This window comes from Ahaetulla prasina, chromosome 1 (genome assembly GCF_028640845.1).
Source record: "Ahaetulla prasina isolate Xishuangbanna chromosome 1, ASM2864084v1, whole genome shotgun sequence".
NCBI classification, from domain to species: Eukaryota; Metazoa; Chordata; class Lepidosauria; order Squamata; family Colubridae; genus Ahaetulla; species Ahaetulla prasina.
The window spans coordinates 17,131,481-17,152,482 of NC_080539.1; the positions used below are offsets into that span (position 1 = coordinate 17,131,481).

General features: G+C 43.0%; 1 protein-coding gene across 1 annotated transcript in view; it reads left to right on the plus strand.

Moving 5' to 3' along the window:
- Nucleotides 1-21,002, plus strand: part of CALN1 (calneuron 1) — a 242,558-nt gene that overhangs the window by 133,765 nt on the left and 87,791 nt on the right. The gene's annotated exons all lie outside the window — the stretch shown is intronic.

Sequence of the window (21,002 nt, forward strand, 5' to 3'; positions counted from 1 at the left end):
TTGCATCTTACTATTTAAATTGTTTAGTTAGTACTCTAGTATGGTTTATGTTGATTGCTTACTGAGTATCCATGACTATCACCAAGTGTTGTATCTAATGTTTTATGATGAAGGTGTTTTTACAATGACTATGATAATGATAGAATTTTTTTTATTTTTATTGGCCAAGTGTGATTGGACACACAAGGAATTTGTCCTGGTGCATATGCTCTCAGTGTACATAAAAGAAAAGATACGTTCATCAAGGTACAACATTTACAACACAATTGATGATCAATATATCAATATAAATCATAAGGATTGCCAGCAACAAGTTATAGTCATACAGTCATAAGTGGAAAGAGATTGGCGATGGGAGCTATGAGAAGATTAATAGTAGTGCAGATTCAGTAAATAGTCTGACAGTGTTGAGGGAATTATTTGTTTAGCAGAGTGATGGCCTTCGGGAAAAAACTGTTCTTGTGTCTAGTTGTTCTGGTGTGCAGTGCTCTATAGCGTCGTTTTGAGGGTAGGAGTTGAAACAGTTTATGTCCAGGATGCGAGGGATCTGCAAATATTTTCACGGCCCTCTTCTTGATTCGTGCAGTATACAGGTCCTCAATGGATCTATTGCTACTGTTGTATGTACACTGAGAGCTTATGCATTGGAGACAAATTCCTTGTGTGTGTAATCACACGTGGCCAATAAAGAATTCAAGGCCGGCAGTTCAGCGATTTGAATCCCTAGTGCTGCATAAGAGGGTGAGCTCTCGTTACTTGTCCCAGCTTCTGCCAACCTAGCTGTTCGAAAGCACATAAAAAATGCAAGTAGAAAAATAGGGACCACCTTTGGTGGGAAGGTAACAGCATTCCGTGCGCCTTTGGCATTGAGTCATGCCGGCCACATGACCACAGAGAAGTCTTTGGACAGCGCTTGCTCTTCGGCTTCGAAATGGAGATGAGCACCACCCCCTAGAGTCAGGAACGACTAGCACATATGTGCAAGGGGAACGTTTACCTTTACCTCCTATTCTATTCTATTCTATTCTATTCTATTCTATTCTATTCTATTCTATTCTATTCTATTCTATTCTATTCTGAAAAAATCCTTTCTTTTCTGCTCTGAAACTCGTTTTAGAAGATCTCTGTCATTGTGTTTGGGAAAAGGGGGGAAAAAAAATCTTTCTCCATTTCTTCCCTGCCAGGCATGATTTTAATCACAGCATCCCATTGCAAAGGTACTTTTTCAAGAGGCAACTGGACTTCCTTTGTTTTTCCTTGAAGATGTTTCACTTCTCATTCAAGAAGCTTCTTCAGTTCTTGAGAAATGAATGCCACTTCTCAGAACGGAAGAAGCTTCTTGGATGAAAAGTGAAATGTCTTCAGGGAAAAATGAAGTCCAGTTGCCTCTTGGAAAAGCACCGTTTGGATTACCATGACCTGGATGACTGAGAATCTCCATAGACACACAATCATATGCTAAGAAGGGATCTTGGATATCTCCTAGTCCAACTTCCTGTCCAGTTCAAGAAACCTCAGATTGTCCAAGGCAAATTACAAATCATGTCCTCACACAGTTGCCTTTTTTTTTAAATTAAAGAGTCCCACAATCTTGCAAGAAAATCCAAAACTTTTTTATTTAATTCTTCCTTCCTTCCTTCCTTCCTTCCTTCCTTCCTTCCTTCCTTCCTTCCTTCCTTCCTCCCTCCCTCCCTCCCTCCCTCCCTCCCTCCCTCTCTCCCTTCCTGGGAAAGAGATCAACTCTTCAAATATTTTCTGGAATAATTCTTTCATCGTGCACAGAAATGCATAGCAAGTGATTTCCAAGCTGCATGTAACATCACAGACAATTTTGGTGGCCTCTTTAGGTTCAGTTCCCCCCTTCCCCACTCCAAAAAAAACCCCTCACAGCTGAAAAGGTGGGGGGGGGGGACCCAGATAAGTGCAGACTGAAATAGTGGATGCCACCCAAAGAGAGCAGTGCTTGGTTAATCCATACAGGTAGTCCTTAACTTACAACAGTTCATTTAGTGATGGTTTGAAGTTACAGCATATTTGAAAAAAGTAACTTACGACTGTTTTTCACACTTACAATCTTTGCAGCATCCCCATAGTTGCGTGATCACTGCTTGGCAATTGATTCATATTTATGATAGTCACAGTATCCTGTGGTCATGTGATCCCCTTTGGACCTTGTAATAAGCAAGATCAATGGGGAAGCCAGATTCGCTTAACAACTGTGTTACTGTTGTGACTCCACCCCCCCGAGCCTGTCCTCATGGAGGAGAGTGACTCGGAAAGTGAGGGAGAGGAGCCAGCAAGGCCTCGCTCGCCAGAACCCTCCTCGCTGGCACCGCCCCAGCTGCAGGCCAGGAGGAGGAGCTGACAAGGCCTCCCTCTCCCACATCCTCCTCCTCCCTGGCAACGCCTCAAGTCCCAGCTGCTGACGATCAATCCTGGATTGATCCGAGGCAGCGACGAAAAGATAAGCGTGCACAGCAGAGGAAAAGGTGTGGCAGGCTCAGAGATTGCTGAGTCACTGAGTCACACCCCACAGGGTATAAAAGTGGGTGGAGCTGCCATGTGGCCCTTGTGACGGACAAAAAGGCTACCAAGGGTGCACTACAGCTCGGTTGTTGGAGGGTTAAAGGACTTTGTCAGTGAGTTTTGGCAATGGATCTTGGACACGAGATAACGGACTCAGAACTTGGCAGGCCTTTGCACAGTCACTGCCAAGTATTTCCTCAACTGAAGAAAATCCGGTCTGGAGCAAATAAAAAGACTAGGAGATACGCGTCTTTGCGTTTGCTCTGTGAAGTGGGGAGGGGGAACAGAACAGTTACTCACTTAACAACTGCAGTGATTCACTTAACAACTGTGGCAAGGAAGGTCTTAAAATAGGGCAAAAATCACTTAACAGCTATCTCACCTAGCAACAGTGGTTTTGGGGTCAATTGTGATAATAAATCGAAGATTCTCTGTATTCAACCCATTATGATAGGGACACGGTAGCTCAGTGGCTAAGATACTGAGCTTGTCAATTGAAAGGTCAGCAGTTCAGCGGTTCGAATCCCTAGTGCTGCGTAACGGGGTGAGCTCCCGTTACTTGTCTCAGCTGCTGCCAACCTAGCAGTTCAAAAGCACGTTAAAAAATGCAAGTAGAAAAATAGGGACCATCTTTGGTGGGAAGGTAACAGCGTTCCATGCACCTTTGGCATTTACTCATGCTGGCCACATGACCATGGAGACGTCTTCAGACAGCGCTGGCTCTTTAGCTTTGAAACGGAGATGAGCACCACCCCCTAGCGTCGGGAACAACTAGCACATATGTGTGAGGGGAACCTTTACCTTTACCTTTTTAACCCATTGATATATATAGCAGTCCTGAAGATGAAACTCAAATACTTGGCCACCTAATGAGAAGGAAGGACTCCCTGGAGAAGAGCCTAATGCTGGGAAAGATTGAGGGGAAAAGAAGAATGGGACGACAGAGAACAAGGTGGCTGGATGGAGTCACTGAAGCAGTGGGCATGAGTTTAAATGGACTCCAGAGGATGGTAGAGGACAGGAAGGCCTGGAGGAACGTTGTCCATGGGGTCGCGATGGGTCGGACATGACTTCACAACTAACAACAACAACAAAGCAGAATGGATTAGGAAAATAGAAGACCAGGTGCACTCACCTTTGTTCTGTACCTTGAAAAAAGCAATTTGTTGGGTAAAAGTGATGTATTCAATATTTATTTATTTATTTATTTATTTATTTATTTATTTATTTATTTAATCATATTTATATACCGCCCTATCTCCCGAAGGACTCAGGGCGGTTCACAGGCGCTTAAAAACACATAAATACAGAATAAAAACAATTAAAAAACTTATTTTAAAGCCCGTTAATTAAAATATACAAATAAAACCCAATTAAAACCCATAAATTTAAAATCTAGCTCAGTCCTGCACAATTAAATAAGTATGTTTTAAGCCCGCGGCTTAAAACTAGAGAGACTTCTATGTAAGTATGTTCAGAGTTAGGGTAGAAATGCGAGTGAAGAGAAAGGAGAAAAGAAGGTGAAACCCCTTTCCAATCCTAAGTGATTAGCTGGCAATCCCTGATATAAAAAAAGAGGAGAGATGGAATAATTGACTATTTGGTGGTTTACCAAATGTTGAAACCTTGGCTCCATTCTAGAGATCGTTTGATGCTTGACCTTTAAATTGCTGCTATGACTCAGTCTTAATGTCTCATAAGCATTTTTGGCTTTGAGACTCACCTGAACCCTGAATGGCATCCCCAGAGGCATCTCAAGGTCCTAGAATTAAATTAGTTCTGTCTGTTTTCATTTATTAATTTTTTATATGGTTTTTACTGAAGATTTTAATTACAGTAATGTAAACAAATACAATCTAAACTCAGGGAAAGCCAAGAAAGCTGAAGGAAGGAAAAAGGAGGAAAAAGGAGAAAGGAAAGAAGGAAGAAAGGAAATATATATAAAGATCCTTCCTTCCTTCCTTCCTTCCTTCCTTCCTTCCTTCCTTCCTTCCTTCCTTCCTTCCTTCCTTCCTTCCTTCCTTCCTTCCTTCCTTCCTTCCTTTTACAGGCACAAGAGACAGGATCCACTAATGAAGGTCCAATTAAACTAAGTTATTGCTAAGCAGTCTATGCCAGGGGTCTACAACCTTGGCAAGTTTAAAACTTGTGGACTTCAACTCCCAGAATTCCCCAGCCAGCAAAGAAAAGCTGGCTTAGGAATTCTGGGAATTGAAGTCCACAAGTCTTAAACTTGCCAAGGTTGGAGAGCCCTGGTCTATGCACAGGAATCTTTTCAACTAATAGTTAGCACCAGAGGTGGGTTTCAGTAGGTTCTGACCAGTTCTGGAGAACCGATAGTGGAAATTTTGAGTAGTTCAGAGAACCAGTAAATACCACCTTTGGCTGGTCCAGCCCCCATCTATTCTCTGCCTCCCAAGTTCCAGCTGATTGGGAGGAAATGGGGATTTTGCAGTATCCTTCCCCTGGAGTGGGGAGGGAATGGAGATTTTACAGGATCCTTTCCCTGGAGTGGGGAGGAAATGGAGATTTAACAGTATCCTTCCCCTGAAGTGGGATGGGAATGGAGATTTAACAGTATCCTTCCCCTGGAGTGGGGTGGGAATGGAGATTTCATAGTATCCTTCTCCTGGAGTGGGGAGGGAATGGAGATTTTACAGTATCCTTCCCGTGCCACACCCACCAAGCCACACCCACAGAACCGGTAGTAAAAAAATTTGAAACCCACCGCTAGTTAACACCTGCAGTGGAATTACATAAGGATCCAAGGAATTCAAGGGGGATTGGACTTGAGTCTCCTTGTGACTCTATAGAGATTCTAGGCTGATTCCTCTTTTAACTCTCCTCCCACATTCTGCCGCTCCTACTCCTTCTCCTGTCCCGCCCCCCCCCTTCAATATACAAATGAAGTTGGTTGAAATGTTAAAAATTAAATTGAAAATAGAAAAAAAAAGAAACCAAGAGAGTGACCCGCTTAGTCTTTTTAATTTGATTTACAAAAGAGGCTTGTTAAAGCCTTGAATATAAACTCTTGCGATGGGACAAAGAAGAATTGAAAAGAAACCAAATCCTTGGACACTATTTGAATGAATTAAAGATTAAGATTTTCAGAAGTAAAAGGAAAGAGTAGAGAAGTTGGTTTATTTTAAAAGTAAAGGTAAATGTTCCCCTCGCACAAACGTGCTAGTCGTTCCCGACTCTAGGGGGCAGTACTGATCTTCGTTTCAAAGCCGAAGAGCCAGCGCTGTCCGAAGACGTCTCCGGGGTCATGTGGCTGGCATGACTAAATGCCAAAGACGCATGGAACGCTGTCACCTTCCGACCAAAGGTGGTCCCTATTTTTTCTACTTGCATTTTTTACGTGCTTTTGAACTGCTAGGTTGGCAGAAGCTGGGACAAGTCATGGGAACTCACCCCGTTACACGGCACTAGGGATTCAAACCGCTGAACTGCCAACCTTTCGATCGACAAGGTCAGCATCTTACCCACTAAGCCACCGCTTAGTCCCTTGGTTTATTTTACCAAGGTTAAAATAAGACATAAGAGCTTTTATGAAGTTCTGGCGACCTTGTATGGACTTTTTGCTGACACCTGGATTGAAAAGTTGGCATCTTACAGATTTGCTTAAAGATAAGAGATGAGTTATAGAAAAAAGAGGAACCTGTTTGTAAGCTTACAGCTAGTAAAGATAAAGATAGTAAACCATTGCAGCATCCTCACGGTCACGTGATCTAAATTCAGATGTTTGACAACTGTCTCACATTTATGACCGTTGATGTCTCCCAGGGTCGTGTGATCCCCTTTGGCAACCTTCTGACAAGCAAAATCAATGGGGAGGTCAGATTCACTTAGCAGCCGTGTTACTAACTTAACCACTCACTTAACAAACGTGGCAAGAAAAGTTGTGAGATGGAGCAAAATTCACTTAATAAACTTCTTACTTAGCTACATACATTTTGGGCTCTATTGTGGTTGTAAGTCGAGGAGAAGCTGGAAAAGGCGATGCTGGGCGTGACAAGGAGTGACTGGGAGGGGAGGGGAAGGGTGAGTGGGCGGACATGGCAAGAAGAGGCTGGGCGAGGCGCCCCTCGACGTGAATAATGTTGAGTTGGCCACGCCCACCCAGTCACATGACTACCCAGCCACGCCTACCCAGCCGGTCATTGGGTTGTTAAATTATTTGAATCATACACACACATACACACACACACTGTCAAGGTTCCAGAAAAGCCTCTTCTGCAATAAAAAAACTCAGAAGCCATTGTTTTTTCAGAGTTCTTTACTAGCATGAGGAAACTGGCACACAATGAGTGAAATTCCAAAACTGAACTTCCGGATTCTTTTCCCAGTTATACAAACCCCAAGAGTCCCACCCCCTGACCCCTTTGATGGTCACATGGTCCCACGTTCTCCCAGTTCATTCGAATATCTTCTTGCCACTCTTCCTGCAGATGTGAACACCATCCGACCTTGACCGCTTGAAGAATGTTAACATACCCCTCAGCCCCCCTTCTTCCCCTCAGGGGAAAAACGTGGCAGCGTCTGGAACCCTAAAGTCTAGTATGGTTTCCAGGCCTGACAGGCGTCCTCCCTTGGAAAAGAAGCTATATCCTAGGAAAGAAAACAAAGAGTTGATAAAGAAGAATGTCAGTGGTCCACACTTCCCTTCTACACACACTTTTTGGTACTACCTTAGCTTCATTGCAAATTAACATGCCAGAAATATACACTTTAGGGTATGTAAGCATGAGAGTTAATTTGATTTCCCCCCCCCCCCAAAAAAAATAAATTGCAAGTCAATGTAGGTATTTGATGGAGTCGATATATGCTTGAATGCTTTGGAAATAACTAAGTCATCTAGATGACCTTGACTGATATTGGAAAGCTATTTTTAAATCTTTTTTTTTCCAGAAAGAGGGAATCTTACAGGTGGCAGCACTTCGAGTTGGCAGCCAAGCGGGATTGGTTCTGATTAGATGGATGGAAGGGCTCTAATGCATCTCAGGGTTGTTGAAATAAACTTTCTGGAAGAACGCACTGGCCAATGGCTTCTGAACTGCAGTCAAGAAAACAAGTTTGTTTCCATGCACTCATGAAGAATGGACTTAAAAGGGACAGCTGTGCTTTGCCCTCAGTTTTAGATTGATTGATTGATTGATTGATTGATTGATTGACTGACTGACTGATTATCTTCCATGAGGTCATTTTCGATTCTTAGGAACCATATACATGTCCCAAAGGTGCTTTTTTCAAGAGGCAAGTGGACTTTCTGGTTTTTCTTTGAAGAAGTTTCCAGTACTGGGTTGTTGCCGGTTCAGACCGGTTTGGGCAAATCGGTAGTTGCAACCTGCGGGTGGGGTGGGCGCCCACCCGCCCATGCGCAGTCCTGTCCTATATCGCTGTGTTGTTTGACACGGTAAACATCTGGACAGCACGCACAAGCGAATTCCCATGTTTTGTGACGCCGCACACATGTGTGGATGGTACGCGCTCACATTTCCGATGCTGGGTGAACCAGTTGTTACAGTATGTGACGCCTACCTCTGGATGTTTCGCTTCTCATCCAAGAAGTTTCTTCAGCTCTGACTGGATGGTGGGAAATGAAAGGATTTATACTCCTTGCAGACAGCTGGATATTTGCATTCTTTTAGTCCGCAAGGATTATAAATCCTTCCATTCCCCACCATCCAGTCAGAGCTGAAGAAGCTTCTTGGATGAGAAGCGAAACATCTTCAAAGAAAAACCAGAAAGTCCAGTTACCTCTTGAAAAAGGCACCTTTGGGACAACCATAACCTGGATGACAGAGAATCTCCATAGACGTTGAACCATATACCTGTATGTAGAGTTTCTCTCCATGGTTTTCTGCCCCTGACCTGGTCTTTCAAGCCTTCCAACATTGTCTCCACTGCCACTGTAACTAGGTTTGTCCATCTTGCTGCTGGTTGTCCTCTTCTTCTTTTTCCTTCTACTTTTCCCAGCTTCGGGGCCTTCTCCAGAGAGCTGGGTCTCGACACAATCTGTCTGAAATAGGATAATTTCAGCCTTGAGCCTTGAGGGAGAACTCTAGGTTAACTTGGTCAGTGATCTGTTTCTTTTCTTGGCTGTCCATGATATTCTCAGGTATCTTCTCCAACACCTAAGTTCAAAAGCATCGATGCTGTTCCTATTTTTATTATTCTCTAAGTTTGCTCCACAGAGAATATTAAGGCTTGCACAATACTGGTCTTTGTAAGTATAGACGCATCCCAGCATTTGGATATCTTTTCCAGGACCTTCCAACAAGTTCTACTCTACCCCTTCTGTATCTTCAGTGTTAATTTTAAAGCTTGACTGTTCTACCTGTTGTCATTAGTTTCGCCTTCCTTATCTTTTAAGTTAGCTCCATTTTTTCATTGTGATTCTTCACTTTTATTACTAGAGCTTTTATTACTAGAACTCTGCATTTGGGCTATAAGAGTCATGGTGGCTCAGTGGTTAGAATACAGTACTGCAGTACTGCTGACTGCTGATTGCCAGCAGTTCAGCAGTTCAAATCTCACCAGGCTCAAGGTTGACTCGGCTATCCATCCTTCCGAGGTTGGTAAAATGAGGACCCAGAATGTTGAGGGCAAGGGGCTGACCTTGTAAACCGCTTAGAAAGAGTTGTAAAGCACTATGAAGTGGTATATAAGTCTAACTGTTACTGCTATTGCTATTAGAGAAACGTCATGGGCATAGCACATGTTATTGATGTTTTTTCTTCCGGTTTTAAAACCATTTTCTTTCAACCCAGCTTCCCTTAATATATGTTCCTTTGTACAGGATGAAAAAATAGGGGAAGATTATATACACATGTCCCATTCGTTTGTCCCAAAGGTGCTTTTTTTCAAGAGGCAACTAGACTTTCTGGTTTTTCTTTGAAGACGTTTTGCTTCTCATCCAAGAAGCTTCTTCAGCTCTGACTGGATGGTGGAGAATGGAAGGATTTACATTCCTTGCAGACAGCTGGTCATTTGCATTCTTTTAGCGGGTCATTAAGGTCACCTGGAGGTTTATCTGTGTCCTAAGGGTCACCTGAGTGGTGCAAATAGGTGTGGAACTGTCGAAAGGATTGTGTTGTAGACTGAAGATAGATGATGTTCGTATCCCTCCCCTCTGTTGAGAGAGGGCTGTTCAATTTTGACATTGATGGCCTCTTTAGCTCCTCTTTCAAACCAGCGATACCCTCTGTCCAAAATATGGACTTTGTTGTCTTCAAAAGAGTGCCCTGTATCATACAACACAGTCCTTTCAACCGTTCCAAGAAGGCTCTACACCCATTTGCACCACTCAGGTGACATTGATGTCACAGATATGCCTCCAGGTGACCTTTTGACTTTCTATAATCAGTGAAGCACACAGTCATTTCTTTTTGCTATTCTTTTGTCTTTCTCAATTAACCAATATGTATCAGCAATAATGTCTCATGCTTCTTGGTCTTTTGTAAAGTCATCTTAAGCATCCGTAGCGGTTTAATACGTGTTGAATGGTCCTAAGCATCATTTTGCTAGCTTTTAGAATTAAGGACATTGTGCAATGGTTTGCGTGCTCTTTTAAGTCTTTTTTTTTTTTTTTTGGCTTTGAAATATATTGTAAGGACTTGCCTCTCCCCTCCGATCAAGAAAGTAGAACTCTTGAAGCACTTAGCATTTCAAAAGGAAAGTTTTATTGAAAGGAAAGTGATAGCAAGACAAGGAAAGCAGGATCTGAGGATTCCTGCGCAATTCCATTAGATTCAAACAGTTAGAGACCGCTCGCCTCAGTCTGGTGCTGAATAAGCCAATCCACAGGTGCGAAGATGTTTTGAGAATCACAGGCTGAGATGGTTATTTGAAGTTGTTCTCAGGCATTGCTTGCTGGAAGCTCTGGAGCTGAGACGAAACAGATGGCCCTCCCTCTTTACATTCCCAGGAAGTGTCGTGTCCCACTCCTCCGCTGACGGCCGGGTCAGGGAAATCCGAATCAGGCGTGCCTCTGCAGCTCTGCCAAAGTCCTAGCAAAGTCCTCAAGGCAGGCAGGAGACCAGAAAGTGACTTCAGCAAGATATGTTCGACTTTGCCTGACTCAGAGACTGCCAGAAAGCAGATCCTTTATATAGGCCATGGGGTGTGGCTCCATGACTCAGCACTTATCCAGGCCTACCCCTCCCTTCCTTCTGACGCCGCCGCCTATCAATTCTTCTGAAGCGAGGGTCACTCCAGTCGGCAGCTGTTGGTAATAAACCTCCCTCAGGCTCACATGTTGGGGGGGAGGGGGAGGGGTCTAGTTGCTCCATTTGCCTGGGCATGGAGCCAGGGCTGGGGCCGGGAGGCATACTAGGACATTCTTCAGCGTTCGGAAGCAGATAAGAAGACCCCGGCTGCGCTGAGAGCGGGCAAGACACAACAGGAAGGTAAATCAAAGCACAGGATTGACAGGCACCAGGAAAAAGGTTATAAACTGAGGAAAGCCTCCAGGTCGCTTCCCCACCAGAATGGAAGTGTCCCGATACGGATCTATGAAACCGGACATATACACTGACCCAGGGTTGGGCTGCTGGGGGTTCGCAGGGGTTTGGGAGAACCTCTAGCTAAGATTCTGTACAGTTTGGAGAACTCCCAAATCCCACTCCTGGCTGGCCCCGCCCATCCCACCCTTCCCCTCCCAGGAATCCCCACGCAGCCCATTTTGGATGCAGGTAAGTGCAAGGTGCACACGGAGGCTTGGGGAGGGTGAAAAACGGGCGTACTGGAAGTTCGGGAAACACTGTTTCCAGCCTCCAGAGAGCCTCCGGAGCCTGGGGAGGCCCTTTTCGCCCTTCCGGAGGCTCAAGGAAAGACTCCAGAGCCTGGGGAGGGCAAAAATGCCCCCCCCAGTGCAGGAGGCCAAATAGGCCATGCCCACCATAGCCACGCCCACCCAGCAATCGGGCAGAGAACCACTTGCTAAAAAATTTTGAAGCCCATCTCTGCACTGACCTCTTCCAATCTGTTGGCCACTGTGTCTTTCTCCAGATTTAGTGGCATAGCTTGGTTAAGATCAGTGGTACGTATCTTATTTCATTCTAAGGGGTTGTAGTGATCTGTAGCTTCAAGGGCCTTAGACTGAGAAGCTGTTTTAAAATAGGCATGGACCTGCATACCAAAGCCACCATGACCATTGTTGTTAGAACATTGTTTAAATAATCCATGTCTTTTCTTGTGCTTGCATTGTAACTATGCCAGCCAGAAGAAAAAAAAACATGTTTGGATTACTGAAGCAACAAGGTATAACAAAGTGCTTTGGAGTTGGTTTAGCCATGTGATCAGCACTTCTTTCTCTCAAATATATATTTTCCTGGGAAGATGAAGCAACGATGCAAAACCAGGAAAAAAAGGGCTTTTTAAAGGAGGCATTGACAGGCACAGTATGCAAAATCATTTTTTGTTTCGTCTTGCAAAACGGAAATCCAAAACTGAAACACGAAAAAGAAAGAAAGAATGAAAAATTACAGAAAGAAATAGACAGCAAAATTGTAAATGTGTGTATTTATATCCCATGAATGTTCACATACAAACTTTTTAACCATAATGACGGCCTTTCAAAACTGCATTTGTACAGCCAAGAGTAATTTACAAGAAAAAACATTATATTACTAATATATATGTTGATCAGATTTCAATACATTTATTCTTCATTTCCCTAAATCTTTGTTGTATTATTTTTTTTCTGCCAATAGTTTCCTCACATCGTGAACCACTACGCCAATTAAATATTCTCTTTAATTTGCTTGTGTTATGCAGTAATGAACCTAGAAGCTAGCAGCAAGATCTGAATCAATTTCTTATGCTGCATCAATTTATATGAATTAGAGAATATGGGCAGTAGACTACAAGCAGAATTTATTGTGAAAAATGGTTGGATGATTCACCAAATTTCTTCAAAAACTTTCAGTCAAAACATTTATTGACTGAGCATCGCCATTAAAACTAGAAACATTCAGTAATTTTTTTTATACTTCCACCAGCACGATTTAAAAAGCTCGCAGATATATAAAGTTAGTTCTTGACTTACAACCAGAAATGGGACCAGAATATCCATTCCTAAGCAAAGTTGCTGTTAAACGAGTTGTGCCTGATTTTATGACAATTTGTTGTGTCTGCGGCCCCCGAGCCAGGCCCCCTGCCAGAAAGTGACTCGGAAAGTGAGGGGGAAGGGCCATCAGGACTTACCTCTGGAGCACCGGCTCCTCTGGCTCAGCTCCAGAGCCAGAGGCAGGCCAGGTGGAGGAGATAACAAGGCCTCCATCCCCTGACTCTCCCCCCCCAGGCCACACCTCCAGACCCGGCTGATGGCAATCAGGCCTGGCTGGATCCCAGGTTTCGGAGATACGAGAGGTGGCTACAACAAAGGAAGGGGTGGGGCAGGCCTAGAGAGTGCTGAGTCACGGAGCCACACCCCACAGAGTATAAAAGCAGCCCCGCTGCTCTTCTGCTCCATGATGAGCAAAAATTGAGCTGAACTATTTGACTCGGGGAGAAGTGAGCTGAACTCTTTGACTCTTGGAGAATTGAGCTGAACATTCGGCCTGGACTGCTGACTTCCTGGTTGCCTGGCAACCCCAAGATAAAAGGGAGACTTTGGCAGGCAGCTGCAGATTCCCTGCCAGGATTGATAGCAGCTGTGAACTCAATTACTGGCTCGTTTAGCCAGCTCGCGTGGCTGAGGCCGGGAGGGGACAGAACACAATTTTTGCTGCTATTGCTAAGCAAAACACTGTGGTTGTTATGTGAATCATGCCATCATTTTGCAAATCCAGCTTCCCCATTTACTTAATCAATCAGAATAGAGCTAGAAGGGACCTTGGAGGTCTTCTGGTCCAACCCCCTGCTCAATCAAGAGACCCTACACCATTTCAGACAAGTGTCTGTCTGGTAAAGTCTCTTCTTAAAAACCTCCAGTGACAGAGCGCCCACAACTTCTGGCAGCAAGCGATTCCACTAGTTAATTGTCTTCACTGTTAGGAAGTTTCTCCTTAATTCAAGGTTGTTTCTCTCCTTGATTACTTCATTGTTACTTCTCTTGTCTTTTGGTGCTTTGGAAAATAAATTGACCCTCTCCTCTCAAATACTGGAATACTGCTATCATGTCACCCCTAGTCTTTGTTTTCTCTAGACTAGCCATTCCCATTTCCTGCAACCATTCTTCATATGTTTCTGTCCCCAGTCCAGGCCTTTAATTTTCTTAGTTGCTCTTCTTTGCACTTTCTCCAAAGTCTCAGCATCTTTTTTTGTAATGTGGTGACCAGTCTTCCAAGTGCTAATACTTCACGTGACTTTGTTTATCAGAGGTTGGTTGGGAAGGTTGCAAATGGCAATCACATGATCCCAGGACACTGCAAGTATTGTAAATATATGCTGGTTGCCAAATTTTGAGCAGAGATTGTAGGGATGCTATGGCAGTTGTAAGGGCAAGGACCAGTAAGTCATTTTTTTTTTACTTATAGTGTGAAAATGTACTTACATATACTTAAGCAGTAAACAAGCAGACTTCAAGTACTATTGTAACTGTGAACAGTCACTAAATAAATGGTTGTAAATAAAAAAAAAACTATCTGTATGCACAGTGTGGTTGTAGTGTTGGTTTAGTTAACACAGAAAGGAGCATGGTGGCTTAAGTGGTTGAAACCCTGAGCAAGAGGTTAGCAAGCCCATGTTCGAGACCCCAGAGATGCTACGGGGCAGGGTTGAGTCCTTGTCTGTCACTCCAGCTTCTGCCAAGGACATCAGAGGAGGCCCCAGGGCAACAATGATTCTTTAAACCCAGAAGAGTCTCTGTGCTTCTGACATGAGTACAAAAGCTAACACAAAATGTAGACAAACACAAGAAAGTGTCAGATTGAGAAGCACAAGGGATCTAGTCAAGAAAATCAGAGAAATCATAGGAAAGCTCCAATCTCATCGGTATCATAAGAAAATAGGCAGAGAAAGGAATTAATGATGGACTATAATGCTTAAAGATGGAATGAATACATGAAAATTAGGCAAAAAGTCTGTCAGGTGATATATTTGAGTGAGAATGGTTGTATGCATCGTCACAGTGTCTAGACCATTGGTGTCTAACTTTTGGCTTGCCTGGGCCACAATGAGTAAAGAGGTATTGTCTTGATCTATATGTAATATAAATATGTATGTATGTATGTATGTACTGATATGTGTGTACCGCTATGTGTGTACTGGTATGTATGTATGTAAATATGTGTACATGTATGCATATGTATATATGTATGTGTGTGTGTCAGTGGTGGGATCCTTCCAGTTTAGCAACCAGTTCAGTGATCGTGCATGTGTGCAGTTGAACACAAAAACCACCTTCCACATTAGTGCTAAGATATTAAAACAGCTGATGCACGGCACTCCACTCTGCTGTGCTAATCAGTTGCAAAAATAAAGGTAAGTAAAGTGCATAGGCGGTCGGTTGGGCCCAGCTGATCGTTGGAGCTACTGGTTCACCCAAACCAATCCGAACCGGTAGCATCCCACCCCTGTGTGTGCATTTAATTTCTATGGTTGCCCATCTTAGTCAATGATTCTGGATGGCTTACAATTCAAGTTGTAATACAGTTCATGTATATAAATCACATAATACTATTAAAAGTTATGATCATATGGGGCCACGTTACTAGCTGTCCAGGGCTGCAGATTGGACACACCTGATCTAGATGAAAAGTGTACCCTTTGATTTGGAAATCAACTACTTTGTGTTATGGTGATGGAAAAGATTACTTCACATTCCTTGGAGAGACATTACTCAATTAATCAATACTAGATTAAATCAAGCCAGAATGATCCCTGGAAGCATAGAATCATAAGGCTGGAAGGGGACCTTGGAGGTCTTCTAGTCTAACCCCCTGCCCAAGGCAGAAGTCCTTATTCCATCCCAAAGAAATGATTGTCCAAACTTTTCTTGAAAACCTCCAGCGATAGAGCACCCATGAAACAATGAATATCATATTCCGGGCACACGAACTGGCCTCATGTTCCTATAGAAAAGATAATCAAATCAGGGAAGATGGCAAGAAGGAGAAGAGACCAATAGTGTGTAAGAAAAATAGACAGAGTTACAGAAATGTACCTGCAAAAATTGCTTAGCATGGTGAGAGATAGGACAACCTGGAGAATTTTATCCATAGAATCAGCAGGAGTTGGCTATGACTCAGTGGAGCATAATGACAACAGATGCCAGCAATGAATTCTCTTTGTTATTAGTTCTTGTTGAAATGCAGAAGAAAGTTTAAAAGGAATTTTATACAGAGAATGTTCTGATTCATCAGTGGCCGAATTGAAGCATTTTTTTTAATCAGTTGGAGGTGCTGTGACACTATGACTCTTATTTAGTATTATAGCTCCCTCTTTTGGTGAAGAAAAAAACCCCATGTGGTTGTGTGTTTTGTATTTATTTTATTGTTGCTAAAAATGACATGGACTTGATGGTATGTTGCATCTCTCAACCTATATACATTGTGCTTGTGTGTGTGGGTATCCAAAAATAGAGAAACAATAAATTTTCTTCTTCCACTATTCAGTTGTATTGTAATTTTCGTTTCCCCACGAGTACAGGGAATTTGATACTAAAAAAAGTACTCTTGAATTACAGATAATCCTCGATTTACAACAATGTTTGAAGTTACAAAGGCAATGATGATGATAATGATAGCTTTATTGATCAGCCTATAAGGTAAAAGTAAAGGTTCCCCTCGCACATATGTGGTAGTCATTCCCGACTCTAGGGGGTGGTGCTCATCTCCGTTTCAAAGCCAGTGCTGTCCGAAGACGTCTCTGTGGTCATGTGGCTGGCATGACTCAATGCCAAAGGCGCACGGAATGCTGTTACCTTTCCCACCAAAGGGGGTCCCTATTTTTTCTACTTGCATTTTTTATGTGCTTTTGAACTGCTAGGTTGGCAGAAGCTGGGACAAGTAACGGGAGCTCACCCCGTTACACGGCAGCACTAGGGATTTGAACCGCTGAACTGCCGACCTTTCGATCAACAAGCTCAGCGTCTTAGCCCCTGAGCCACCACATCCCAATTGATCAGCCTATAGGCCATATCAAAAACACAAGGTTCAAACACGTATCACCAATCCTATACAAACAATTTAAAATAAGAGTAGGGTAAATACAATAGTTATAGGATAAGATACAATATAACACAAATATGTAAAATAGAATAAAATGACATAAAATTATATTTCAGCGTCACCCTTACAATCTACCCCAATCAGTCCCATGGATGCAGATCTCAACTGACAAAGGCAATGAAAAAAATAACGTATGTTTTTCCACACTTATGACTATTGCAGCAGTTCCCGTGGTCATGTGATCACAATTTGGAAGCTTGGCAATGGACTTATAATTATGACGGTTGCAGGGTCCCGGGGTCGTGTGATCCCCTTTTGCAACCTTCTGACAAGCAATCCCAATGGGGAAGCCAGAGTCACTCAACAACCGTGTTACTAACTTAACAACCGTGAAGTGAACTGTGCAAAAAAAGGTCGTACAATGGGGCAAAACTCACTTAACAACCGTCTCACTTAGCAACAGAAATTTTGGGCTTAATGGTGGTTGGAAGTCGAGGGCTATCTGTATAGTTTTCTCTAGCTGCTGATCCAGTTCTCAGAGGAATTATTGAGTCTGTCATCTGCACCTTTATAACTGTCTGCTTTGGTTCTGCAACCCAACAAGACAGACACAGACTTCAGAGGATAATTAGAACTGCAGAAAAAATAATTACTACCAATCTGCCTTCCATTGAGGACCTTATACTGAACAATGGAATGCAATTTCTCAGAGATTAAATAAGGACCAGGGCTTTAGAATATATTAAAATCCCACGTGGAACATTATTACTGTTTCACATTTGGTATTTTCCAAAAGCATCTCCACCTTCTCTATATTGCAGAAAAAACAATGGCTACCAACCTGCCTTCCATTGAGGACCTGTATACTGCATGAGTCAAAAAGAGGGCTGTGAAAATATTTACAGACCTCTCACATCCAGGCCATAAACTGTTTCAACTCCGACCCTCAAAATGATGCTATAGAACACTGCACACCAGAACAACTAGACACAAGAACTTTTTTTCCCCGAACGCCATCACTCTGCTAAACAAATAATCCCCTCAACACTGTCAAATTATTCACTAAATCTGCATTACTATTGCTATTAATCTTCTCATTGTTCCTATCACCCATCTCCTCCCACTTATGACTGTATGACTGTAACTTTGCTGCTTGTATCTTTACAATTTATATTGATTGTTTCCTAGTATGATTTGATTGCCTATTTGTACCCTATGACTATCATTAAGTGTTGTACCTTGATGAAGGTATCTTTTCTTTTATGTACACTGAGAGCCTATGCACCAAGACAAATTCCTTGTGTGTCCAATCACACCTGGCCAATAAAGAATTGAGTTCTATTCTATTCTATTCTATTCTATTCTATTCTATTCTATTCTATTCCTTACACTCTTCCCTCCCAAATCATTGCATTTTTTTGTTCCGCAGTTTAAGTGGGTGGGGAGGGAGAAAGACAGAACATCTCATTTAAATATGAATAGGAAAGTAGGTTAGAAGGCACATCATAGGCTGCATCATCACTCCCTCACTCCCCTGGGCCTACATCTTGGCAACGACTTTTCAGGTATTTAAATATCCTGAGTCTGGGTTGCATAATGTACTTAAACAGTTCAGTTCAAAACCTCACACTTGCACTTTTTAAAATTTTATTTTATGTACTAAATCCATTTATGTGTCTGCCCAACTTGCAAATATGACTCTGGGCAACTGACTATGTAGTAGAACAATAGAGGAAAAAAATGCATATCAGCAAAAAAGTATATATATTAGTCACCAAGAACAAGTCAAAGACTCACCCAACAGGAATAATAACATCCTCATGGCTATCTAACCTTAATGTCAATTTAATGTTTGTGGTTTGAATAAATAGATGTATGTATTCAGGTTCTATTGATGTTTTTAACTGTTGGCTAGGAGCTGTCTAGAGATTAATATAAGATGGACACTTATATAAAATGTGTTGAATAAATAAATACCTCCCAACTCCGATGCCCTGGTTATAGACCATGCCATGGTTGGTTGATTTTTTTCTTTCTGTGCCCTAACATCAGTGGTGGGATTAAAATAATTTAACAACCTGTTCTCTTCCCTAATAGGTGGGTGTGGCCATGTTGGGAGTGGCTAGGGGGTGTGACAGGCAGCACTCGGCCTCCTGCACCCCCCTGGGAGCAAAAAACGAGTTGAGGGGGCTCCGTGCATCCTGTTTTTGGGCCTAGTAGAGATGTCTGCAAACTTGACTCTTTTAAGACTTGTGGACTTTAACTCCCAGAGTTCCTCAGCCAGCAAAGCTGACTGAGGAACTCTGGGAGTTGAAGTCCACAAGTCTTAAAAGAGCCAAGTTTGCAGACACCTGGCCTAGTAGGTCTCCCTGCAACCTCCTGGGAGCAAAAACAGGCCTTCTGGAAGAGGCGTGGAGGGGAGGGGTGGGGCCAGCCAACCATTTAACAACCGGTTCTGCTGAAGTGGTGCGAACCAGCTGAATCCCACCACTGCCTAACATGTTGCACAATTGTGGCCTGTTTCTTTTATGAGTAAGTGCATTGTGTCTGCATAGAAAATAGGTTAATTTAAGAGTGGGATATAGCTTTCCTATTCTCTGTGACACTCTTGGTTTTTGCTTTTCTGGTGTGGGAAAGTCTCCATTAAAATTTGAAGATGGGCACTAGGGTTTTCTTTCTGTTGGGGGAATTCTGGAATTCCCAGTGGCACAAAATAGTTTTGCTCAGCCCTTCCATCTGTGGTGTTTTCCAGCTTCGATGAGAGTTCAGCTCCTAGAATTCTCAGGCAGCTTGAGGGTTTGTAGTTTTTGCACGTCTGGAGATCAGCAGGCTGTAGAAATATCTATTCCAGTTGATCATGCTTGTAATTTAACCAGAGATCTACTCCCATCTTTAAGATGTGCGGACTTCAACTCCCAGAATTCTCCTGCCAGCATGTTAGATAGGGATTTCTAGGAGTTGGAATCCTCATACTTTAAACTAGGAGGGTGAAACTCGATTTCACTGAGGGCCGCATCAGAGTTGTGTTTGACCTCAAAGGGCTGGGGGGAACGTGGCCAGGGTGAGCGTGGCCAGCTCGATGTCACTGTGGTAGCCCAAGCGTTCTGCCAGCGAAAACGGGCTCCCGAGCTCTGTTTTCGGCTGTGACAGCCTCCTGCTTCTTTGCTGTTTCCAGGAAGGCCCTGCGGGTCAGATCTAAGCACCCTGCAGGTCAGATCCAGCCCACGGGCCTTGAGTTTGACACCCCTCCTTTAAACCTCAAATCTAAGGTTGAGAATCACTGGCATAAAAGGGAAAACTGTCTAATACAAGAAATTTTCAGCTTCTCCCACCTCCTTTAAATTCTGATTGAGGATCAGATTTAGGAGATAGAAAAGTTGCCAGAGAAAATATAGGAAAAGAATGCATGCTGCAAGAAGAAGAAGAAATTTCCCAAAATTTGGAGGCATGGATTAAGTTCCAGTATTATTCGTGTTTCCATTTCTTAAGAAACAATCAGAATAGACCTGGAAGGGACCTTGGTGGTCTTCTAGTCCAACCCGTTGCTCAAGCAGGAGACCCTATACCATACTAGACAAATGTCTGTCCAATCTTTTCTTAAGAACCTCCAGTGTTGGAGCACCCACAACTTCTGAAAGCAAGCCGTTCCACTGATTTCTCCTTAGTTCTAAGTTGCTTCTCTCCTTGATTAGTTTCCATCCATTGCTTCTTACCCTGCCATTGGGTGCTTTGGAAAATAATCCAGATTAGATTAGATTAGATTAGGATAGGATAGGATAGGATAGGATAGGATAGGATAGGATAGGATAGGATAGGATAGGATAGGATAGGATAGGATAAAATAACAGAATTGGAAGGGACCTTGGAGGTCTCCTAATCCAACCCCCTGCCCAGGCAGGAAACCCTACACCACTTCAGACAAATGGTTATCCAACATCTTCTTAAAAACTTCCAGTGTTGGAGCATTCACAACTTCTGGAGGCAAGTGGTTCCACTGATTAATTGGTCTAACTGTCAGGAAATTTCTCCTTAATTCTAGGTTGCTTCTCTCCTTGATTATTTTCCACCCATTGCTTCTTGTCCTGCCCTCAGGTGCTTTGGAGAATAGCTTGACTCCCTCTTCTTTGTGGCAACCCCTGAGATATTGGAACACTGCTATCATGTCTCCCCTAGTCCTTCTTTTCAATAAACTAGACATATCCAATTCCTGCAACCAGATGACCCCCTTTTCTTTGTGGCAGCCCCTCAAATGCTGGAATACTGCTATACCTTTACACAAGAAAAAGGGAAAAGATACTTACCAACATACCCTAGTTGTAGGCAATAGAATGTCCTTGAAATTTACATATTCATGCTCAT